This window comes from Stegodyphus dumicola, chromosome 9 (assembly GCF_044657685.1).
Source record: "Stegodyphus dumicola isolate Sdum_Otavi_A_Nest chromosome 9, ASM4465768v1".
NCBI classification, from domain to species: Eukaryota; Metazoa; Arthropoda; class Arachnida; order Araneae; family Eresidae; genus Stegodyphus; species Stegodyphus dumicola.
In genome coordinates this window covers 55845309-55872343 of record NC_140776.1, presented here as the reverse complement: position 1 = coordinate 55872343, position 27035 = coordinate 55845309, and the positions used below count along the sequence as shown (strand labels likewise).

Sequence of the window (27035 nt, the reverse complement as noted above, 5' to 3'; positions counted from 1 at the left end):
AATCGACAAAATTTTAATTACATAAAATATGAGCGATATCAAAAATGAGCGCAGATGTGCCAGAAAGTCACGAAAAATCAAATGCATACATTTTTCCGTATTTTCTGACGGTCAATTTTGATTCCCTATTGGTATTCTGGCACACACCGGATAATATTTGTCCGCTGTAGCTACGGCTTTAAATAATCGCAAGTAAGGTCCCATGAACAGTCCAAACATCGTTGATCTTCGTTAATATAAAGCTGAGATGGTCATAAAACAAGCCCATATGTTTTAAAGTTTTGCTGGGTCCTCGGACGGCAGCAGCCAGTACAGTACCAATAATATCATCCATCACTCAGCTTTCGTGCAGGTTTTGCTGAACCCTAGAAGCTGTACTGGATTCTTTAGGAAAATGCGATCATTTACATTTTTCTAGGTCTTTGAGAAGGTTTTCTTTTTTGGGGGGCTAAGAGAGAGAGGGGATAACTTCTTTGTCTATTTCAGCGTCAGTTTCAAACCTATTACTGTGCTTGCATATCTGTATTCGCCTTTTTTCGATAACTTTTATCCTCGAAATGAACTCAGGATAACTTTTTATTTGTCTACTATAAATGTTTACTGTATTTTGCCTTTATTGGAAAGCAATATAAGTATCAATAATTTAGTTTCTTTCAAAATACCTTCCAAAAGGAAACCTAAATGCACAATAAACCATCTACCTAACAATACTGGTCCAGAAGATGTCACTGAAATAATTAAACAAGCAACTAATTTGGATGAAAATGAATTCACACCCTCTTTTAAAATAAATGACAAAAGAAACATTGGAATAAAATGGGTAATTGAATGCCCTCCTCTAGCTTTCAAAATACTAATGAAACAAAATATTATAAAATACGGCTGGAGAAGTCACAAAATCGCAGAATTTTTTGGATTACGTCGATATTTCATATGTCAAGACTTTTCACACTCAGTCAGAAATTGCAAACATAGAAACTATTGTGCATTCTGTGGCGGCAATCACAATATCAAAGAATGCCAAGCAGAAAGTCCCTTATGTATAAACTGCATATTACATAACGATGCTAATAATACGGACCTTAATACATATTACCCTGCTTATGCACTAAACTGCCCAATATATCAAAACGAAGTGACCAAAGTAATTACAAGAACCGAATATGACATCTTAGATTAGTTTCATCCTTACCATTAACAAGTTAATACCACTTCTTCACTTTAATTCTCCCAAAACAATATAATTAATATGTCACCAATACTAATTAAAAATAAAGAATTTTCGACTCTCAAAATACAACAAATTAACCTTCAAAGAGCCCACTCTTCTATGACAAACCTGGTCCAAATTTCAACCGAGCTCAATCCAGACATAATCCTCATACAAGAACCTTACTGTGTCAATGGAAGAGTTAGCGGAATACCAAACTATTGGAATTGTATTCAATATGAATCTTCAGATAAATCTTCAGTCAGATCAGCTATCATCATCAATAACAAATACTTATCTCCAATAATAATCTTTACAAGTAAAGATATAGTTTCCATATTATTAAATAATAAAGAAAATCAACTTATCATCACCTCCTTCTATGCATCGCCATTAGAAAATTTAGAAAATAATATTACAAGCCTTTGTTCAATAATAAGGAAACATTCAAAATATCAACACCTAATAGAAGGCGACTTTAATGCCCACTATACAATATGGGGATATAATAATATTGATACAAGAGGTGAGCATGTCGAAGATTTTATAGCAGAACATAATTTAATTTTTCATAATAATGATAACAACCTACCTACGTATGAAACAATACATGGACGTGGATGGCCTGACTTAACTATAACCTCATATCAAATAGCTAACAAAATTTTATCATGGGAAGTTTTAGATACCATATCGCTATCTGACCATAAAATAATCTCATTCAGAATAGATCTTAATTTTGAAATAACCTTAACTCATTGGTTTAAAATTAATCCCAGATCTATTAAAATTATTAATCAGCTTATGAAACAAGATCTCTTCAAGATCCATCGGGAAATCAATAATTCATCTGATAAAATCACACTCAATAAATGAATGGAAAACCTTACAATATTCATACAGTACTGCTGCAAACAATCATTTATAATCCAAGAACCAAATAATAAACTTAATTTAAACTGGTGGACTAAAGAATTAAGGATACAGAGAAACAAAACAAGAGCATTCTATAGGAAAATGAAAAAAGCCTCCCTTCAAGAACTGAAAGATAAATTTTACATTATATACTCACAACAAAAAGCAATGTATAAAAAATGTTACTATCATCTAAAACTAAATGCTGGAGAGATTATTGTACCAAAAACACAGAAAGATATGGAAATGTTTACAAGATCTGTATGAACAACGTTTTTAAACCAACCCAAATCTCCATTACTTCAAACCTCAATCAATCTCAACATCAAGATCAAGATGCAACTTTAATAACTCTTTCTAATATCATGAAACAAGTTTTTCTACAAGACTCCTCTCAAGAAGATACTCCTGAACAATCGTACATCAGAAATAATAATACAGCTCCAGATACAATGGATGACTTTCCATTTACATTAAAGGAAATCTCTAATATAATAAAAATTTAGCAAGAAATAAGGCACCAGGACCAGATGGAATACCTAACCAAATAGTTCAACTTATTCATTCTATTGATCGAACTATTTTCTTAGATCTCAGTAATAAGTGCCTACAATTAAGCACATTTCCTACTCATTTCAAAACTGGTCATTTTGTTTAGCAAACCAAGCGCAGATGCAAATACTCTAAAGTCATACAGACCAATCAACTTAGTACCGGCAATAGGAAAAGTCTTAGAATGAATAATAGCAAATCGCCTACGACATCATCTAACAAAAATAGAATTTATCAGCAATAATCAATTTGAATTCATCCCGAATAAATCGACAACAAATGCCATAGATTCAGCTTTAAACCAAATTCATATAAATAACTTCAATAATCTGCATTCTGCTTTTATTTGCCTGGATCTAACCAAAGCTTTTGACTCATTATGGTAGCCATCTGTACTTGAAGCGTTAAGAAAAGCAAATTGTCCAAAAAATATATATTTAACTTACTTCAAGATTATCTATGTGAAAGAAAAGGTTTTATAACATACAACAATAAGATAATAGAATATGCCCAACAAAGAGGTTGTCCACAAGGTTCCTGCCTTAGTGCTGACCTTTGGAACCTTACGTTTAACTCAATAACATCTTTCAAATGGCCAACCCATACACAAAGTGTTGCTTTTGCTGACGACGCAGCTTTTGTGATCAGTGGTAGAACAAGAAATATTCTGGAAAATAATGTAAATGAAACTCTTCATCTTTTTAAAACTGAATGCAACAAATTGAAACTGACAATAAGTGAAGAAAAATCAAAAGCTATAATTTTCCATAAAGAATCTCAAAAAATCACTCGACTACCAAAATTTTCAATAGAAAATAATAGAATAAAAATAGTTCCAAAACTTAAATTTCTAGGCATAATCATTGACAAAAACCTCAACTGGATTGAGCATCTCAAATATATCAGAACTAAAACACAAAAAATAGCAAACAACTTACGTTATGTCCAAGGACTAAATTGGGGACTACATCCTCATATTCAAAAAATATTGTTCAATACAGTAATAACAAAAATAGTCTTATATGGTGCAGAAATTTGGGCGCAGCCTATGACTGTTCGGAAACAAAAACAACTGCAAGCCATACAACGTCAATTCCTTCTCCGGATCACAAAATGTTATAAAACAACATTAAATGCTGCCCTATGTGTACTTTCAGAAATAGCACCTCTTCATACTTTAGCACAAACTGAACATGCAAAAGCCACAGTTCTCAAATTTAAAAAATCCTGCATATTACATGATGAAATATTTAATCCAAACAATTTTGAAATTTCAGTCAATCCCTACAGAAGACATCCTGCCTCTAATCCTAAAATATATAGCACAGTAAAACCTCCAACCAATCATATATCTCCACCAATAATATATACAGATGGATCGAAAATGGACTTAGGCTGTGCATGTATAATACAAATTAATCAAACCCAGAAAATAACTCTCCAAAATCGACTCTCCAAGGAAAATAGTATCTTCCAAGCAGAATTACACGCAATTCGAAAACTCAATCGATAACAATTTACAAAAAATCAATATTTTCTCAGATAGTCAATCAGCAATACTAGCTCTACAAAATCTCAAATACACATCTGAAATAATTCAAGATATTTTTAACAAAATTATCCAATATCCTCAAATATCACCAAACATTTATTGGATAAAGGCTCACGTCGGAGTTCTTGGTAACGAAGAAGCCGATTCAGCAGCCAAATCAGCTACTACCAACAATAATATCCCTCAAGAAAAATCTCCTGGCCGAAATCATACCTCAAGAAATATCTACATAAAAATCAGCCTCCAAATGTGGGAAGAAGAATGGACAACTATAAATACAGGAAGACAATTACATCAAATAGCACCTCATGTAAATGATACATGTACAATGGTCAATGGTTATATAAACCGCTTTTTAACTGGACATGGGCCATTTCCCACATACTTCTTCAGATTCAACATCTCAAACTCTGAGCAATGTGTATGTGGAAATAAAGGTGATCCAATCCATTATATTACTCAATGTCCCTTAACAAAGTCAACTCATATTAAATTGCCTAATTCAAATATCAATGCCTTCCTTCGTTTTGCAATTACCAACAAACATTTAAAAAATAAAATAGAAAATACAATCAAATATCTATCTTCAATAGGCAAAATTTTATGTGAGCACTAATGTAATTAATGTCAAAATTCATTTTTGAAGCTGCAATTCATCTAAAACTTTTATTATCTAATTATCTTAAAAACAAACACTTGCAATAAAATGATATAGTAAAAAAAGGAAAAGGAAGAGGAAGAAGATACAGATTGATATAATAAACTTTATCTCAAAGAACTATTATGAACTGTTATAAATTATGACTGTTAGCCTACTATTATTCTACCTATTATAACTACTATAATTATATCTAATAGATGTATCAATCAAAATATCGACATACTATTTATACTGTTATATTATGTGTTATATTATACTATGTACTATTTTGAATATAACTTTAAAAATAAACCGAAGTGTAGTGGTACTATACCTACATTACTTATAGTAAACATTGGGTGTCCCACTACATTTCTACCTGAACCTATATTTTGTTTGCCTTTGCATCATTTATTTACTGGTAATACAGAGTAGTGAAGTGTTATTTGCAAGCATGTAGTATCTTGCAAGAAAGTTACTAGTATTCCATTTCTCATCTAGTGAAACAACACATGTCGTAAGATGCATGGTGGGAACGCTATATTAACAAGTTAACGACCGTTTACAAAAAGTTATTAAGAACCGAGAACTGGTCAGGAGAAGTAGATTGCTTTCTTATTTAGCAGAGTCTATACGAAGACAGAGACTAGTTGCGGAGAATAAGAACTTGTTTAGATGCGATTTTTGACTACGGTTGGCAGATAATACCATTGAAAATTAAAAAAAAAAACTTGTTTATTTGAATTTCTGACTTGGAAGATGTATTTCATTAAAGCGCCATTAGATGGTGTATCGGCAAATTGCGGCTAATAACCACGTACGGTTGAAACAAATCATATCTTGGTCATAAAAATGTGCTTCTAAAAATAAAATTTGTATGTTTTAAAAAATTATCGAAAAATTCAAGCCTTTAATCAATCAATTGGCCAAGTAGTATATGCATTTAAAAATACTTTTTTTTATTAGGCTGGCAAGGTGGCATGTATGAGTTCAAAATTTGTACTCTCCATACTGACAATGCAACTTAATTTAGGCACACTCAATTTAGGCCCAGACCAACAACAGCGAACATGTGCCACTCGTCTGGGAATGTCTTCTCCTTTATCTGAACTGACAGAAGGCAATTTTCCTCTGCGGGAGGCAAATGAGGACAGGGAACTAACTATTTTCTAGAAGGTCAGTATGTTTTATAGTTAGTTTATTTGTAAATAACAATTTATAATAAATGACCTTTAAAAGTTGATTTTTTTTAGAATATGGTGGGTTATATATGTAAATATATAATTTTATAAACAAAATTCTTTAAAGAATAGAATGATTACTCTCAAATTTTAATAAAAGTAAATCAAAACAATGGGAATATTTTCCATTCATTGGACATATAAACATTACATTTTCTATGCATATGCATTATTAGTATTGCATATTTTCAGGGTTTAGAATAAGTATTAAAGGTAAGAGAATATTGAATATGTAGCTTTATAAAACTTCAAAAGAAAATATTTCTTGAAATTTTGGAAATCGTTTAGGAAATCGCTCATTAACAATACAAAAGGCTGCAAAATGGTGCAAAATTGAAAGATAATTTAATTAAAGCTTAGATGAGCAAAAATAAGCATTTAGTTCTTACAATGAGTGGTAAATTGGGTTAAGATTCTCCAGAAAATTACATACTTTAAAGTTTCGGATTTTCTAACAATATTTATATTTGCTTTATTATTTTAATGTAGTGCAAGCTCCAAAAGAAGAGACCAAAAACGTAAGTGGAAAATATAAAAGCGAGTTGCCTTTACTTATATAAACTATAACACAACAAAGGGAATCCACAGAGCTTTGGCACAATATTAATTAGAAGAATTTTGCTGATTACAGAGACGTATACAGTTCCCAGCTCGTGAACACATCAGGAAGACTAGCTTAACCACTTAAGTCTCTATAAATACATCTGTTATGAATCCTCAGTTGATACCATCCAATAAGATGCAGACAAAATCTTACTATTCCAAGGATGTTTGACTGAATTACAAAAAAAAATAAATAAATAAAAAGATTACCATATTAACACCAACTATAATTTATTTCACCAACTCAGATTGGAACTCAACTGCACTTTTTAATAAATTGGATTTCAAAGATAAAAATTGTTGCCAAAAACGATAATACAATCATATGCAAAGTAAACATTAATAATTATTAAAATATCTGTGAGTTACTTTTAAACTAATTATTTACATTTTATTGACCTTACACCTCTATCAGTCGTCTATCAGTCGTACTAGCTACCCTCAACTACACGTCCAAAAAATATTCCAGGAAATTTACACGAACATTTCTCAAAAGCATAGTCTCTCCTTCCTCTTCTAAGCGAGATTTTAAGCTACAAGAAGAACATTTTCTCCAACGTCGGCTGGAAACTTCTGATTTAAATAAGTTCTAGGAGAAACGCAGCTCTCATTTTGGTCAATAGTTTAGTTTAGTTTAGTGACGGAGGACGTGAGCATCACCCCTTTACCATTATGGTTTAACGCCACGTCCATCCTTATCTAGAGCTGACCCGATGTTAGGGCCACACGAGAGAGCCACTTCGGGCAATAGCAAAGCAGCTTTCAACAACAGAAACTATTCAGTAATCCCGGTAGGCTAGTATAAGGGCTTCACACATAGTTCGGAAATCGAGGGCGCAGGCTCGGAACAGCAAAACTGTGGGCTTGATGCGTATCTACGAGTACGACTCTCCAATACGTCTCATATTCGTGCCGCATTCTTAGCGCTTCGTGCTTACGCTTATAAGCATTCGTTCTATTGACATCACCTTCAGTTCCTCAGCAAATCGAAACAAAAAACTCCAACAAAAAATATGTTGTTTGTATTTGGCATCTGGTAATCATTTCACATGTCTCTACTTAAATAAATATAAGTTTGAAATATTGTCTCTCCCTCCTTTCAGGATGCTCCTTTCAGGACACATCGATATAACCTAACGACCCTACAAGCTGCTTATAACTATAGTGTAAAATCTTGGGAAAAAAAGAATATTACAGATACTTAACGGGAAAATCTTACATTAACTGCATTCAAATTATGACTTCTTCTGGATGTATTAAGAAAGTTTTCTCTGTAAAAGAACTTAATTTCGGACAAATGACTATAGATATAATTGGAAGTTTTATTAATAATATATATAGCTACGTAATTAAAAGCAATGGCAACTGAAATGATATTACTCTTGCAAAAAATAAAAATAAAAATATACAATCTAGTGTCTATATACAAATTTAATGGATTGAATCCTCAGTCAACGTATTCAATATTATGCAAAGAGCGTATTGTTTCTACCGCGCTAAAATAACTACAGTACAAGATATCATTCTGCAGTAAAATGATTTCCAGAATTTTTCGTTTCCGACCTAAATTATTTAAATAAAGTTTCATAAGTTCATAAGCTGGGAGAGTTTAAAATCATAATTGCGCGCGCCGTAGGAGTAATTAAAGAATCTGTCCTCTTGAATGGACAGTATTGTGACTAGAAATCCCTCTGAGAAGTAACCGGCGGCAGTACGAACAGTTGTCGGACTTTGAGAAGGGGCTTATACTAGGCCTCAGAGAAGCAGGTTGGTCGAACAGGTGTATCCGTCCGCCACCTCGGTCGGAGTGGTATGGTAGTTGCTTGATGTTGGAGACAATGGATCACGGAAGATAGTCTACCGTCGCGGAGGGTCAGGGCGTCTCAGGAACACAAATGAGAGCGAGTATTGTGCAATCATAAGAGCGGTCACTTCCCGACCAACAACGTCGCTAGCATCGATTCGACGATTGAAGGCATCCGGTGGTATCCAGAAAAATCATTCGGAGACGACTAGCCAACGCTTGTATATGCCTCCGGGGTCCATTAAGATACCTACCACTGACCCCACATCTCAGGCAGTGTCGACTGGATTTTTATCGAACTCGGGCAAGCTGAAGTTTCACCGACTGGAGGCGTGTGGTCTTCAGCGAGGGATTCCGATTCAGTCTCAATGCTGATGACGAACGCACACGCGTGTGGAGGTAGCCAGGCCAGCGGTATGATCCGGCATTTGTTGCCGAGCGGTATACGGCGATTACTCAAGTGTGACAGTATGGAGAGCGATTTGTTGAGACACAGTCTCTAGTCGTCTTTTAAGGCACTATAACTGCTCGCAGGTACGTGGACGACATTTTAACGCTGGTTGCACTGCCACTGCTATCAAGTCGTCCAGGTTCCATTTAACAGAAAGACAATGCTCGTCCACATATTGGCACGACTCTTCCAACAATATCTTCAAGGATATGACGTACTCCCGTGGCCTGCCAGGTCACCAGACCTCTCGCCAATAGAACACATTTGAGCCATGCTTAGAAGGTAACTGCAGCCATTCCGGAACTAACTTTTAACCAGATCAACCATAACTTCATTACCTGCTCTCCTGCTCTCTGACAAAACACTTTCGACAGCAGTTCTTTCCTTCTAACTACATTACATTTCCTGTGAATAAACTGTTCATGGACTATTACTGCAACTAATGCATCTTAGAGATAATGTAACACATGAATGAAAAGAATTATATCCAAGAAACTGAAGATTAATGTAAAATGTAGAAAGGCGTCCTAACCGTCAGATTGCTAGCAACGACTAGGATGACTTCCTAACCTTGTAGTACCATTAACTTAGTTTGGCGGGAAGTACTCAAGCCATGAATTTATATCCATATCATTCTGCGCGTCAAAGAGACTTATACTTGTGTCAGGTTCAGCGCTAGCTGCCCTTAATGAATCGTCAGGATCAGAGATATTTTCATTAACCATTATTTTCTTAATAATACTTTCATAAATAAAACTAAATCAAAATAATACTCTTTACATTTTTCCAAAACAATATTAAAAACAAATTATGTCCTTTAAATACCAAATTTAAAATACATTTATACCAAAATAATACTTTTTAAAATTTTCAAAATAAAAACACAATTATTAAATCAGTAATTATATCATTTGCATCGCCAGTCTTTTTACTAATTGCTTCTGTTTCATTTATTGTGACGGGAATACGAATGATGAAATTGACACGAAAATACACATATTTGTGCACTCTTGATTAGATTTCCGTAAACACGATCAATCACCACACAAGCACACAGCTCTCGAGAGCAACACAGAATGGCGTAGACGTAGGCGAAGATTTCCATCCTCAAAAATAATGTATCATCCTCAAATGTAAAATATGGACTGCCATTGAATAAGACCTTATGCAGCTTCAGATGACATAATACTGGTTAGTTTTCAAGTGACATAGATTATATTCTAAGAAGGGGAAACACACAAATTAAAATTAGAATTGAAACGACCATTGCTAAAATAAAATGTGTAATTTTGAGTTACACTCACAGATATATATATATATATATAGAGAGAGAGAGAGAGAAAGAGCATATTTTACAATGTCAAAGAATACTAACTGCTAAGCATATAACCTTTTTATTATTATGAATTTCTAGATGAGTGGATTTATAAGATTTATAAATATAATTTTCAGAAAAATCAAGAATTCAAGGCTTGAACTTCCTTGTCAGCCATGGTCAATATTAGCATAAGTATTTCATTTTTGAATTGTTATTTAGAAGTATATTTGGAGAAGAAATAAAAAATTTATTCTATACAGAATTGTGATAAGTTATGCAGGTTCACATTTTATCAGAACAAATGAGGGAACTAACCATAATGCAATAATAACATTTCTAAGGTAGCTAGTCTACGTGTAAATTTTCTGGAACACTACTTAACAAACCGTTATTTCAGACAAATAGTGAATGGCTATACATTGTGTCGGAATTAAGTTATTTAAATACAATATAGAGTGAATGATTAGGCTGAAGAACTTTGTTTGAATCTATTACATATTTTATTCTTTTCTTATCGCGTTAATCTCGGCAAAAACTATCTAATAAAATCTAATGGATCAGTTGGATTACAGAAAAATACGAAAGGGCAGAAGTACCTTTGTGGGAAACTTTTAAGGGTAAATTACCTTTCATGTTACACATGGGGAAAACTAAGAAAATTTCCATCAAACATAAATCTCTAAATAGTAGGAGACAATTTTGTATGTCAGATTGGAGAAAGAGAAAGCCAGCATTGTTCATCAGAAAGAGCATTGCGAAAAATAAGAGGCAGATCATCATGCGGCTGATAACCTGATGAAAAACGTTTTACTTAAGCTCCTAGAAATTTATTAAAGCGGATTGCGTCACAGAAGATTATTAAGACACGTGTTAATATTTAAAAGTGAAACAGCAACTGGCTCAAGAAACTGTATGACTCAGCCACTGTATTATTAAAGCTCAGTATGGATTCAAAAATTAAGAAAACAGGTTAAACGCTGATTATTGAGAAAAGCAGAAAACCTCGATGCTGCACAGTGCTGTTTGAGAAATTCCCAGTTTAAATGCAGTTTGCTGTCTATGCATCTCAGAAAAATATCCAAAATGTTTTAAGAGTTTATCCATTTTTTAGGCTTAAGTCTTTCCGCTAGGCATTTTTGACACTTTACAAGTTAAGCACATAGGAAATGTAAAAAAATATTTCTTCCGTTAATTTATTCAAGTTTCCAAACTTACATTTACAGCCAGCAGGAAGACTGCCATTTGCTTATTCAGTCGATCCGCCATTTCATGATTACAAGCGTGACAAATGCTTACGTTGTTTTTTCTTCACCTTATTTTCATAGAGATTAAAGAATGGTATTTTTAGAAAGATAAAAGTGTAGAGAATTTGAAAATGCAAAAATCCAAAATAAAAATTTTTTGAAGATTTTGTGGTTCGAACACCCCTTAATAAGCAGTGGGCGCTGCATTATCTTTAAGTTAAAAGAATAATCAGATACTTATTACCTCTAATGTGAACCTATATCATAACATTTTGGGAGCCAAACTTATAACTGAACGTAAGAGGATGTATTCGTTCTATAGCCAGATCCGCTCCTCCCAGTTTTCCAGCCGCTTAAGCTGTTGACAAAAAAGTTCTTTGAAACTGGTGCAAGAAGAAGGGCTTAAATCCAGCCGGCCTCCACTCCAGTACAAAGCTCGGATATCCCAACTCCGGTACTTCTCAGTTATTAAAAATTCCAGCTTCAATACACTGGAGCTCCAAATAAAATAAGTTATGGTGCTTTTGTTTTCTTTATAAGACTGAATCACAGTGTTAACATAATATTACGCTATTAACATATAGTATTTTAACAGCTAATAAAGCTATTATTGATGCTAGATAGACAATACATATTTCATTTTCCCTACAAAGAATAAAATATGCGGGAGAATCAGAGTAGCTGAGAAAGGAAATCGTCCATGTTGAAATGATGTCCTGTTAGTCAGTAAGGAGAAATTTTATAGACTGTGTTCATGCGGTCAAGCAAGTTTTAAAGATATTTAAAGAAACGCTGAAATAATGCGAAATCCAAAATAAAGATGCAAAGGTACTACCTGATAGAGAAGAATTCTTTTTAGTATGCACACGTTTTTTTGTCCTCAATACCACGACATGCAATTCTAAATTTACTCACCGTTCATTTGTTTCATTATTTCATATAATTTTCATAACTTTACTTTTTTATCAATAAGCAATTCATTTTCTTTAATTTTAACATAGTTTAATTTATTAATTACTTAGTAAAACAGAAATTTAACTTAATTACTAATATTTACATCTGTTTATATCTTAGTTAATTATTCATTTCATATTACTTTATTTATCAGTGTTATTGCTATTATTGATTTTCGTTATGGCCTTACCGCTCCAATACTTCTAATTTTAGAAATCAAGCCCTGGCAAGCAGATATTGGTATTCTGGTTAAAACCCCACGAGTTTTAAAGAAATGTTTTACGTGTTACAGCTGGTAGTATAGCCGATTCAAAGAAACTGCTTTTGTTCTTCAGAAGATAAATGAAATAATGTTTAAAACCGAGGATTAAAATAGCACTGAAATGCTATTTTATTATTTTCTGTGCTATTTATTATTTTATATTTTCGGTAGAATAGTATTATGGCCACGAGTGGTAGAAAACGCTCTGACTTAACAATCTCAAACTTGTAGAGTCATTAGGTTAATTGGAAGCAGAAAAGATGAAAAATATGCAACCGCCTTCGCCGGGAATCGAACCACGAACCTCTGGAATACCAGCCCAGCGTGCTACCGTTACACCACGAAGGCATGCTAGGGAAGTGGGAGAAATACCTTATAACCTCTCACTCAATACAAGAGAACTAATTTGCATGTTGGTGGTAAAATGGAAAGAGAGAAGTGACAGTACAGATTCGAAACATAAAATAACTGATTATTCAAGTTAAAGGAACCTTAAAACTGAGATTTAATATTATATTTTGAATGTGAAACGCCGCTGAATTTTTTCTAAAAGTATTAATCCGTTGTATTTAAAAAAAACTATTTAAATCATTTTTCCTATAGAGATTTATTTTATACTTCTTTATTACTATTATTAATCCATAGCTATTATTTCTTTGTTACATCGTTGTTTTTCCGCTAATATTCGTATGTTTTTTCAGATTTATGTTTTAAATTGCGTATTTCTGTTTATTAAATTGTAATTCAGAACAGATGTAGAACAGATAGACAAGGACAACGTACGTCGTTTTGATTTTGGAGAAAGTTCTTGATATTTACAAATCATTTGTATGGTCATGACGTTTAAATTGACATATCAATTTCAGATGTCAGTTTCTTTCAATATGCTTCAACAGATGGAAATTATTTTAATGTTACAATTCATACAAACTAAGACATTTTTATATAAAAGAAAGAGCCCCAAATTTCTTACCAAGCTTCTGTTTTGTAAGCCCCGAAGATTATAAGGTAAGTAATATTTCATCTAATACGAATTTTAAATATAGTATTGTTAATGTTCGCATCAAACAGCGCGATCCAATTTTGCGATAACTTAAAAATTTCTCTCATATTTATTGAAGTTTTGAATTTTTGGGGAAGGAAAACACATTTTCGATAAGAAGAGATTATGTGAACTTGATAAGGTGAGATTAACTATTTTATTAATTTAATTCAAGGGTTTGTAGGCACTATCTTTTTGATTTTGATATTGTTAACGTATTCCATATAGGTTCTTGCGTCGAGTTTTGAAAAAGACATGAATATTAATAGATGGGACTGGGTTATTTGATTATATCAAAGCTCACCTGGGATCTATGTCTGAGGGAAAAGATACTTACATGGATGACATTTTTGGACGGGATTAAAACTGAGTCAAATTTATACAGAAATTACGGATTTAAAGAAAAGTTATTTCGCTTTTCATAACTATATCATTTGTAGTACGATTTGTATTAGTATATTATTATTTGTACCAGTACATTATTATTTGTACCAGTACATTATTATTTGTATCAGTACATTATTATTTGTGTTAGTACATGATTTGTAGAGTTTGAACTGCTTTGGAAGCATAAACTAGCTTTACACTCCAAACAGGAGTAAAGCAAATTATAGCTGCGTCTGAAATTAACTAGAGACTTAAAAAGGTTTAAACAAACCTTTTTATTTAACAGGTACTCTTCGTGCTAACAGTAATCAACCACCTCTTGTGGCGATGCAACTAAAGTAAGAGTCAAATTCGAATTTAATACGTAAACTAGTAGTCAGAGACTACACAATTTTATATAAAGCTAAGCTGGCTCAAAAATCCCTAACCGATATACCTACCAATTTAAATGTTGGTAGGAAATAATTGCAAACTTATCAGAGATGGCAGAACTAAAGTAATATGGCCTGGAGAGGTAGAAACGCGCTTTACCTTGCAATCCAAAACCCTCAGCTTAAACACAATGTAGCTCATTTGAGTTCTGCTAAGGAAATGGAAGGGAAATGTTATAATAAAGGCTGAAATTATAAATAAATTAGTTCTAAATAATAATCCTACAGATTGTTTATATTAGTACATGATTATCTGAATTAGTACATGAGATACATCAACCACAGCATGATTATTTTTATTGGTACATGAGATATAATTGTGTTAATACATGATATGCAAAATATATGAGGGCTTAACACGTTGACTTCTACGATAAGTTTAAGATTTGGGTCTCACACACTAGATAAAAAATCTTAATTTTAATACAAAGTAATTATCAGAATATTTAGAGAATGTTCCTCATCCCGAACGAAGAAATTTCACGATTTATTTTGCAGTTCATTTTAGTAGCTAACTGTAATCAGACTATATTAAATCGTACTCAGGCAGGCTTTAATTGTCGTTATTTCGCTGTAGCAGAGTCAGCGATAGCTGAGTTAATTTTTCAGGGAGAATCATACCAAGCTCCACAATTACGATTTATCTTGCAGTTGGCCATCGCAGACAGACCACCTGCTATGGATTATCTGGTACTTGGCAGTCAAAGTATTAAGGTACGGGATGCCTTCATGGTGTATTTTCTAAGGAAATTTCACGATTTATTTTGCAGTTCATTTTAGTAGCTAACTGTAATCAGACTATATTAAATCGTACTCAGGCAGGCTTTAATTGTCGTTATTTCGCTGTAGCAGAGTCAGCGATAGCTGAGTTAATTTTTCAGGGAGAATCATACCAAGCTCCACAATTACGATTTATCTTGCAGTTGGCCATCGCAGACAGACCACCTGCTATGGATTATCTGGTACTTGGCAGTCAAAGTATTAAGGTACGGGATGCCTTCATGGTGTATTTTCTAAGGAAATTTCACGATTTATTTTGCAGTTCATTTTAGTAGCTAACTGTAATCAGACTATATTAAATCGTACTCAGGCAGGCTTTAATTGTCGTTATTTCGCTGTAGCAGAGTCAGCGATAGCTGAGTTAATTTTTCAGGGAGAATCATACCAAGCTCCACAATTACGATTTATCTTGCAGTTGGCCATCGCAGACAGACCACCTGCTATGGATTATCTGGTACTTGGCAGTCAAAGTATTAAGGTACGGGATGCCTTCATGGTGTATTTTCTAAGGAAATTTCACGATTTATTTTGCAGTTCATTTTAGTAGCTAACTGTAATCAGACTATATTAAATCGTACTCAGGCAGGCTTTAATTGTCGTTATTTCGCTGTAGCAGAGTCAGCGATAGCTGAGTTAATTTTTCAGGGAGAATCATACCAAGCTCCACAATTACGATTTATCTTGCAGTTGGCCATCGCAGACAGACCACCTGCTATGGATTATCTGGTACTTGGCAGTCAAAGTATTAAGGTACGGGATGCCTTCATGGTGTATTTTCTAAGGAAATTTCACGATTTATTTTGCAGTTCATTTTAGTAGCTAACTGTAATCAGACTATATTAAATCGTACTCAGGCAGGCTTTAATTGTCGTTATTTCGCTGTAGCAGAGTCAGCGATAGCTGAGTTAATTTTTCAGGGAGAATCATACCAAGCTCCACAATTACGATTTATCTTGCAGTTGGCCATCGCAGACAGACCACCTGCTATGGATTATCTGGTACTTGGCAGTCAAAGTATTAAGGTACGGGATGCCTTCATGGTGTATTTTCTAAGGAAAACTGGTTCGTGTTCTCGTCAAACAAAAGCGGGATCCAAAACCGTTCTTTCAACCAGAGCGTCTGTCGGATTTTGAAACCTCGTCGAACACTCAATGTACAGAAACCCGGTCACTAATGAAGTCATTTCGTAATTGAATGCTAATTGATTAGCAATAAGTAAACTGGGAGCAATTTTTAAACAATCTTAAACCTGTTTGCGGACATAGAGACTTGAAATTTAATATCAGGTTAGTTTCCTGATTTCTAAGCGAAATGGGTGAAATATTAGAAACCAGTGAAATGGAAGCATTTCAATTATTCTATTCATTATTTTTTTTTCATTTGAATGTTAATTGGTTAGAAAATCGCTGAACTTAAAACATTTTAATTTTTACTTTAGAATGTAAAAATTTACTTTAGAATGTAAAAATGTCTTCGCGTATATATATATATGTATACGCGAAGAGCGAAATATCCTACAATAAGCAGACATTTTGCAAAGAACTTGAGGTGTGATTTAATCTTTGCTGTTAAAAAAATGATTCGAAAATCTGTGTCGGTATCGAGAATCATTTCAAAAACCATGCAAATATATGAAATGCAGAAAATATAATGCATATATTTTCTACAGAAAATTAATAAGAGATCTTCTTGAAGGAATTAAAACATTGTGGATAAGCCTTCTTTAGCATCTACTGACTGTTGATATAAAGAAATACTCTGGTTTTAATAAGTATGCAAAATGAGTGTGTTCATTAAAACATAAGTGGGTAAATTTATTAAAATTTAATAAATAGCGAAGTGTTCAAATATAAATAAATTATGCTACATAGAGTGGACATATACAAGAATTGATGAAGTACTCAAAACAAAAATATATCGAAACGGGATGTATACAAAAATGGGTGAAATATACCGAAATGAGAGAGGTATACAAAAATGGGAGATGTTTCTGTGTTCTAATAATCCTTAGTCACCATCTGAATTTCAAGCAAGGCGGCGTCTTTTTTAGCAATTGACTGGCGAAAACAACAGAAGTTTTGTTCTGCGCTGAAAGGTGAAGAAAATGAATTTTATTTATCGAGCAATTACTTTAATCCCTCCTTAATGGCCTTTACACATGCTTTCAGCCTTTCCCTTGATGAAATTTCAATTAACGAAAGACATAGGGATAAAGAAATGGAATTTCTTCTGTAAATACCCGTATGTAAAACTTTTCTCTCGATAGTACGTTGAGTTGATTTTAACTATTTTTTCCACTCATCCTTTTTTTAATATCCCCATTGTAAGCGAATCCTGGGTCAGTCATAACCCTCTTACTGAAGCTTTCTTCACATTGACGGAACCCGATCTGTACATTTTTTTCTCTCTTGGTTTTCAATAATAAATGGACTTTTTCCATTGCAGTCATTTTGGTAAGCCCATGCTTCGTCAAAGGTCACAATATATTTCTATTTATCTCCCGTTAAGTAGCTCTTATACAGGTATATCCTGCAAAATAATTCTATAAATAGTTCTGCGTTGAGCCACATGCTTCGGAAAAAGATGGTGATATCAAGTTGTTTGGCTTTTTTAATTTGTAAATCTTGTTTCATTCTTTGCTTATTGTTGCTATAGATGTATTTAAAGATTTTGCAATCGATTGTTGGCGGAGTTTCTTTTATACCAACGATTTAATTCGGAAATTTCCGAATTTATTGGTCATTTTAGCCATTTCATCATCGACAGCAGTGCTTAGGATGCTTCACACAAGCATCTGATATATTACATCTGCTTGAAAGGAAAACGAAATGACAGAAAGACTATGCTGAATTTTGAATCACCAATCAGCTTTCGCTAACCTCTGGTTCATCCACAATAACATTTGTGTTGCATATCATTCTTTAGCAAATTTGAACCCCTTGTTTTCATTGTTTTATTCACATTATCTTCCTTGCTCGTATGTGCATATCATACCTCAAACATGCTGTTAACCTAAAATGCAGTCGAGATTCAAAATTCGACCAAACTGTAATAAGATGGATGATCGATATTTGTTTATCTATTTATTGTTTTTAGTAATCATTTAATCATATAAATCTCTTTTTAAAATGAAATCCAGTGGATAGCAAAGTCATAAGAATAATTATATCAAAATGCTAAAATTTTTATAAAACAATTTGCCTCTAAGCTTGTCTATTTTTGCATGATAATAACACCAAAATAATTTTCAATTATTCTCTTATAATTGCAGAACATTTCTGTATAATTTAAGATAAGAAACTAGACATTTTTTGAAACCAACATAATCATAATCTATTCTAATAAAGAATCTAATTTTTCATTGTTCTCTCCAGATGCAAGGCTTTTGGGTGCTTTTATTGGTCAACGCATTTGCAATTAATTGCAAATTGCGAAGATGACAACTCTGGGCCACTTCTTGACCCCAAGGATATGGAAGGTGAGTAAATAAACAATGCGCATAATGATTGAATACATGTTTCGTAACGTCTAAAACTGCTTCATGAATAAAATTAGAACGTGGCAGCACTTTTCTCTTATTTTACATGTTTTAAATGTTACGATTCTGACATATGTATCAATAGCGTTTGGAGAAATGTCGTAAAGGCATTTTACTGAATAAATTACTGACTTAAAGACGTATATATGTATTATATGTATGTGATATATATATTTATATATATATTACATACACACATACCCACATATACTGCAAAAGTGATTCGATGGAAAAGTGAGAGTAAGTTAAAGGCGTTATATGTGTTATAAGCCTTATAAATGTTATACGAAGACTTTCGAAAAGCAAACATTCAACAACTTGATATTTTGAGCATTGTAAGCATTACAAAAGTAGGGTATTCGTTTTATAGACGTTATAAGTATCGATGATAGGATTTAAATATTTACAGAAAACTGCATAGTATCGATTCTTTTAGCGATTCTATAGCACAAAATGGCTAACTTCTGGTATTATCTACTTTTGGTTTGAAAAAGGGTACAAAAAAGGGGAAGAACATAAGATCCAGATTAAGAACTGCTCTGTTAATGATAGTTAAAATAATTTCTGAGATGAAATATCATGAGCAAGTCGCTATTTTTTATTTTTAATTATGCGAAGTTTATGTATATGGAAAGTTAATTTTAATATCAATAAACCATATATGACAGAAAACTAATAATTGCAATCAAACTTTCATACAGCATATCTCTCCTTAAAAGGGATAATGTAGTATTTATTTAATCTAAGAATTTATTTCGGTTGACATCAATAAATATTCTTACCACAGTTATTATAAATTATGAAACCACAGTTTCAATTTTCCGTTTCTATAAGGGAGGAAAGAAAGGTCCACTGGAGTTTCAAAATGTACGCTAACCATTGTATTCCCATAGGATATTCCCAATTCCTATACATCCTTAACGGATATAAATAAATGGGAGAGAATGAAGATGATTATCTTCGGTACCTCATATTCTACGAACTTAACTTACAGATTACTCATCCTCCTTGCCCACTATACAGATTTTTCCATTAATTTTTTCCTCCTTTCTGCTTTTAACTGTGCCCCCGTTCTCATCAACGACATTCTCGAATACAAAAATTGTTTACTTATGTCATAATGGCTTCCAAGCGTATGAGTAGTGATGCTACCAGTGCTCCTGAATATCAGAGAAACTGGGATATCCTATCCATTAATAAGAAAGTAAAAATTCTGGAGAATAAATTGTGCATTTTGAGATTAACGATACGATATAATAATAGTATTCGAATAAAGAATACAATAGAAGAAGTAATAATAATGTACAGTATATTTATAAGGTATTTCTCATTCCTTCCTCCATACCTTCGTAATGTAACTCTAGCATACTCGGTGCGTATTCGAGAAGCCTAGGTTCGAGTCCCAAAGAGCGTTTGACCCGTTTAGATTCTCAGAGCACGTAAGGTTTTACGGTTCTCTCCCTTTGTAATGTGAATCGAAGCCAACTTCCTTTAGAAAGATATCCACCAACTCATCCTTCGGCAGATACGCCTTTTTGCTTTACTGTCATCAAATCAATATAAAATCTAATCCCTTATATGCCTCGTCATATTATTTTATGCGAATGATTTTCTCATGCATTTTTTTCAAGAGCCTCTTTTTCGTGTAAAATTAAAAGTTGCTGCGCCTATATTATTATTTTCAGGTTTTCGATATTTTGCAGCGATCCGTTTATTTTTGTTTGTTTATGTTTCTATAGCAGTAAATCAGCAACTTCAGGCGAATGTAACACCTGTTATACATAAGAATATTGCTGAAAATAATAGCAAACGTTATAAGATTATTTTCTCTCCCTGATAGGCAGGCCTTCGGAAGCATGCTTGACGCGTATTGGAGAGGTCTAGGTTCGAATCCCGGCGGGAACATTGCTCATTTTTCGTGTTCCCTACTTTAAAAATCTTAATGACTCTACATATTTTGATATTGTTAATTAATACTGATAGTGTCTTACTATGCCAAATTTATTAATTAAACTTTATCAAATTTATATATGTTATATGGATATCCTGTTCTACATAGCGTTTACTGATATGCGTAGTATGTTCTGGAATGAATTATCACTGGATATAGAAATAATAATGTAAATATTTGTTAATTTTTATTGATATGCACCTTTAATATAAATAATAAATATCTTTTAAAGAAAATGACATCCTTTGAGCATAGATTCGCCGTTTAAACGCGGCTTTGGATCGAGATAGTTTTTAAATATTAATCAGAAAAACAACCTTAAATTGACCTAGATATTTAAGATATCTGTTTTTACAGCTACGAAACAAAGGTCCCTCTTCTTTAGGAGCAAGCAATTTTTTTTTTTTTTTTTTTTTTTTTGTCCTGAAGAAGAGGGATACTTGATTACTTGGCAGATTATATGATCATCTCTAAATGGACTCAGTTTTATTTCGCATATTTTTAAGTTTTACATTAGCCTATTCCTTTTCCAGTTTCAGATTATTGCTACTTCATCTGTGCATTGTCAAATTTTATAACCAGTTTTATATTTTCCGTTGTACTGCACCGATTGACGAAATTCAAATTGCGTTTTTCTTGTATCGGAATCGCGTCTTAGGATATATATAGCATTGTTCTAATATAGGTATTTTTATGCAAAATCGGACAATTTCTGAAATGGCATTCCATGTTTTTTTTCCTACTTCAATTCTACAACTCAGTTATCCCTGAATGTTAATTTTTGTAAAACTTGGTGCGAAATTTACGGAGAAGTTCAAAAATTTATCTTGGTTCATATTTTTTAGTTTGCGCCAAGAATAAGTTACTTGTCAAAATTTTTTATTTATTGCAACTTATTTTCCTTTACTTAATTTCATTGTATACGAGCGGGAAAATATCATCGTTCATTACTTTCAAATAATTTTAACAAAGTGCGTAAGTCACATTTAACGTTATTATCGCTCAAAAAGAAATGCCAAATTTCAAATCGCGCCAATATATAAATTCATGTATATCTTATAACATTTTGAATAAAAAATTCTAATTTTTTGCAGGTGTGCCTAGAAATACAACTACTTTAAGATGATGTTAAAAATTTTATAGGATAAAAAATGTTTTTCGAAAAATTTATAAAAAATATTTTTTAAATAAATCATAAAGACTGTGCGAATTATATTTGGATTAAGCTTAAATTTCGAATTCTGGAAGAAGGAATCAATCAAGTTTAATAAAAAAATATATTAATAAATATGTATCAAATTCAATTAACATTGAGGAGCTAAAACTTTGAGAGTTTTTAAAAACTACTTGTGCGATTTTTACAAAACTTGGCAGTTTGGCATAACTCGAGTCGTAGAATCGATATATGGAAAAAATTGCCATGTCATTTCAGAAAAAGTCTGATTTTGTATCAAAATACCTATATTAGAGCAATACTATATATAAATCTATATCTATATTTATATCTATATCTATATCTATATCTATACATAAATATATAAATCTAGCACATATCCTAAGTCGAGACATGAAAACGCAATTTGAATTTCATGAATCGGCCCAGTAGAAAGAGAAGTACAGAATTATTCCCACTTTTTTTCACAGTGTACCTGTATTTCAAACAAAATATTTTCAGCCTACACTGTTATTATTAACTTTTAGCTATCCAAGAAAAACTAGAGAAAATGGACTTTCTAGAAAAAATTCTGAGAACAATATTTGGGCTCAAGGACAATGACGCAAGGTAAGCAGATTCAGTCTTCTGAATTGCTTGAGAAATCAGGCTAGTTGTCTCTTGAATAACCATTTAAAATAATTACACACAGCAGGAGGAGATATTTTAATAGTTAGTTATGTTCACTTTTTGATATTCGGGATTGTAGGAAGATATTAATAAAAAGTTACATTTAAATAAAGAATTTTAAAGCTAAAATGGAAAGAACAAGCGGATCCAAGTAAATTTAAAAGTCGGTTAATCGAAATACCGAATATAAATTTATCATTTCAGATAGAATGATCCTTTACATCAGATTTAAATCTTTATTCATGAAAGCATTAAATAAAAGTATAAATACTTTTAATAATATAAAAGCTAAGATAGCAAAGCATCTCTGCTCCTCTACTTTTATTAATATTTTTTACTGTGCTATTAATTAAGCATGCAGTCAATCTTTTACTGACCCAGAAAATTCACGAAATCCTATTCAACAAAAGTAAATAAATACAAAAATAAAGTAATTCCTTACAAATAGCAACTGCTTTAAAAATTTAAGGTCTTAAATTTTTTAAATATTGATGATTTCCTACCTACCGTATAAACACATTGCAAGTCATCATAAAGATAATTTTACCCCTTCCTCCGCATCAGCAAGTACCCAAGGCTGTTAAGCCTCCTAGCAAAGATTGCTTATGGAAAGTTATCAAGACGTTGCCAATCTAAACACCCTTAGTATTTTAACATGTTTTAACTAGTATAATTGTGTATTGTTTATCAATATAATAACGTGAATTTTAAGAAACATACACATCTCAATTTTCTATGATTAGTTTTAGGGGCAAAAGAATAGGTAGTGAAATAAAGAGTTAGCTGAAAAGAAATAGATTAAGCGCTTGTAAACTCAAATGCTTTTTTTTTTTTTTTTAACTGGAAAACATTTAGTATAATTGTATATAGAACATTTTAGAAGTTTACGAATTATTCCTTTCGTTTGGTTTCGTGACGTAATATCACATCAGAGCTTTTGTTGAATTAATTAAGTAAAAATTGCTTTTTGTGTACTGAACACACAGAAGATATTTTGTTACTCGTGTACAACGTCGTTTAAGACTATTGTATGGACACTGCAATCGCAGAGAACTCAAGAACAAAATAAGCGCCGAGTGATCTAACTACTTTGCTACTGATGAACCCAAACTAAAGTAAATAATTCTGATGAATACAAAAGAATTCTTTTTTGAATAATTTCTGGCCACACATGTCCATAAGTATCTCCATAGTACCTCTCAGCCTGCTAATATGTGTTAACGTAGAAGCTGGAGGATAAGATAGCTAATTTTTGTTAAAGAAGGAAGCTTTTGAATAAAGGATCTCTTTTATGTTACAGGAAAATTTTGTTTAATATAGTGGCGACAAAGTACTATATTAATTTACCGTATTTAATTAATTTCTTAATTTTCAGCTTCATAATGCAATATTTCTGCCGAAAGAAAACTTATTTAAGCCGTCTGTTCAATTTTAGATGTTTGTTCATATCAAAGTGAAAAATTAACTACATTAATTTATTGAAAGTTTGAGTCCTTTTTTTCCCAACGATTATCCAGTAAAATCCGCGGCAACATGCTACTCTTAAAATTCATTTTTCTACCCACAGCAAAATTTGTAGCTTTTAGCGAACGCGGACTTCCTAATACGTATGTATTATATCTACACTTTTAATCACTTTAAATACTTGCAAAATACTAAGATGCGAATAGTGAATTCGCATCTAACTGAGGCCACAACGTTGCCTAATCCTCATCCTAAAATCCTCCGTTATTAGGGAGGTCCCTCTGGTTTATATAGCCACCTTGCACGAAGGGCCCCACGTTGAAGCAGGTATTCCCTGAGCATTTCTTTTCCAAAATCACAAAGTGGGCAAATGGGATAGCTGGAAATGCCTATGCGGTGAAGGTGAGCGGCAAGGCAATCATGTCCTGTAGAGAGACGAAAAGCCGCAACTGCATTGCGTCTTGGACTATCGGGAATAAGAGAAGAACTTATCAGTCTCCAACCTTTTTAGGCTTTACGAGTCTTAAGATCTTGTAAGATATTAGACTCAAATAAATGTTTTAAAAAGAGTTTAATCTTCGAATAAGAAATGACTGTAGGATATTGTAGTAAAATAGCTTTCTTAGTTTTTTTTTTTTTTTTTTTTTTTTTGGGCAAGGATGTCCGTTTGTTTATTTCCCCAACGGCCACAATGGCCAAGTACCCACTGGAGAACGATTTGTTTCCACTATAAAATATTATAATAACCATCAAGATTTCAAGTTATCCTGGTTCAAGAAACATTAATTCAAATCACACATAACACCAAGGTAAATGAACATTACGAATCAGGTTTCAAAACTTCCAAGTTTATTCACGTCTAACACACATTCAACTGGCACTGCCGGATCCAAGAGTTGGGTTGAGTTGAGTGTGTGTGTGTGCGGCAAAGCCTAGAGGGCAAAGCCTAGCTATCTGCCTAAGGGGAGGGATGCCTTTGTGTAGGACTTTCTAAGGGAAACTGGCTCGTATACACTCCAGATCCAAGAACAATCAAAATATTTTATGATATATAACAGTATTACCGGGAATATACTCTTGTTTGTTATTCCGACATAGGTTATAAAACTCCTATTTTCTAAATACAGGTTATAATAAAATTAACAATTTTGAGTATATAATTTGGTTTCAGAGATATTCTAAACTGATAAACCATTTATACTCTTCTATCTTTCCCTAATTTAAATATATACATTTAAAACTAAAATTTTAAATAAGTTAAAAAAACTGCGAATTTTTTCAACAATATAGCAACTTCGTACCTTGGACAAATTGTCCGTAGTATTTTTTTTTTTTTTTGATTAATTTATATCTCTCATTCTACTTAAACTATACAAACAAAAATATTTACACAAACTTACAGCAATATATTTACATCTTTGTTTTAAGCACTCAGTTGGATCAATTCCCAGTCTTTCTCGATTTGTTGTTGTTTCCAAGTACATTACGTACGTTGTATCTCAGTAAAAAATTTACTGATAGTGAGCGGAAGTATTCCACCACTGAAAAAGAGTGTGCCGCAATTCTGTATGGAATAAAAAAATTGAAAGTGTATATAGATGGGCAGACTAAATTTTCCATTCAAACGGACCATAATCCCCTAGTATGGCTAAAAAATAATGCAGGTAGAAATGGTCGATTGTTACGCTGGGCCTTAGCCTTACAATCTTATAATTTTACGATACATCATAAAAAGGGAAGTGACAACTTAAATGTAGACTGCTTAAGTAGAAACTCTGTACATGCTAGTTAAATAGACTAGTTATAATTCCTTTTAAATTGTCTTGTTATTTGGTTATATATATTGTATTCTTTTTTTTTTCTTTTTTTATTTCATACTGCATAGTAAATTGTTAGCTTTATTCTTAAAGACAAAAATTTTTGTTTTGGTTTTTCATATATTGTATGTGTATCTTTAAATGTGTTCTTTTTATGATGGCCTGGTTATGAGAGTGGAGAACCTTTGTAATTGTGTGGTTTAAAATTAACTGGTAAAATGTTGAACAATCTATTGAAACCATAAACTGTGAACTGTGAAGGTTTACTTCTCCTGTGTCCGGAGAAACAAAAACTGGAGGCGGAAGTAGCGAACGCCTGCCTGAACTTGTATTTTATCCCGTAGGAACTTTAAAAAAAAGTTTTGTTTCCTCTGTGTCCGAGGAAAACAAAATCTGGAGGCGGAAGGAGTTAGTCTGTAAAGAACGTTCCTGAACTCTCGAGAAAAACCTATGATGCTCTCGACTAGAGAGAACTTCGTTAGCGATCTCCTCACACTACGAGGACTGTAATTCATTTTAACACCTATTTTAAAGAACTGTGAATGGCAACGACTTAACTGTGTAATACGCATGCGGAAAGAGAAGAGACTTTCTGGTCAGACGCCTGTCAGAAAAAGAGAGAGTGCTGGGAAGCTCCGCCGGCGAGCTGAGGTGTGGAGACTAAATTTGTCCAGTGATGACGAGTGCTATCTTCGTTAACGTCTCTGATCGTGTCACCAACTCGGATATGTACTCAAGTTTTTCTAAATGTATTAATTAAATGTTGTGTCTGTGGTATGTGCTGTAATTAAAGTGATGCATCACCAATACCAGTTTTGATTTCGTTCCCACTGAAGCATCCACGACGTCACAGATTGTTTGCTAAAATCTAGATTTTTGATGAATTTAAGAGCACTTACATTATCAATATAAAGAACTGGAAGTTGTTGATTTTAGCTTTCAGTAATCTCGTTAAAAGCTGATTTCATCATTTTATATGGTAAATCAGTGTGGCTAATAATGCAAGAAGTAATAGTCCTCCAAGTAAGATAATAAA

At 32.8% G+C, this 27035-nt stretch overlaps 1 long non-coding RNA gene across 1 annotated transcript; it reads left to right on the top strand.

Annotated features, from left to right (window-relative positions):
- The first annotated feature begins 13718 nt into the window (after positions 1–13718).
- On the top strand, positions 13719–26806 carry LOC118200720 (uncharacterized). The gene is made up of 4 exons (XR_004760132.2): positions 13719–13754; positions 18761–18864; positions 22577–22658; positions 26344–26806. It is a non-coding gene; the product is annotated as an uncharacterized LOC118200720 (long non-coding RNA).
- The last annotated feature ends 229 nt before the right edge of the window (positions 26807–27035 follow it).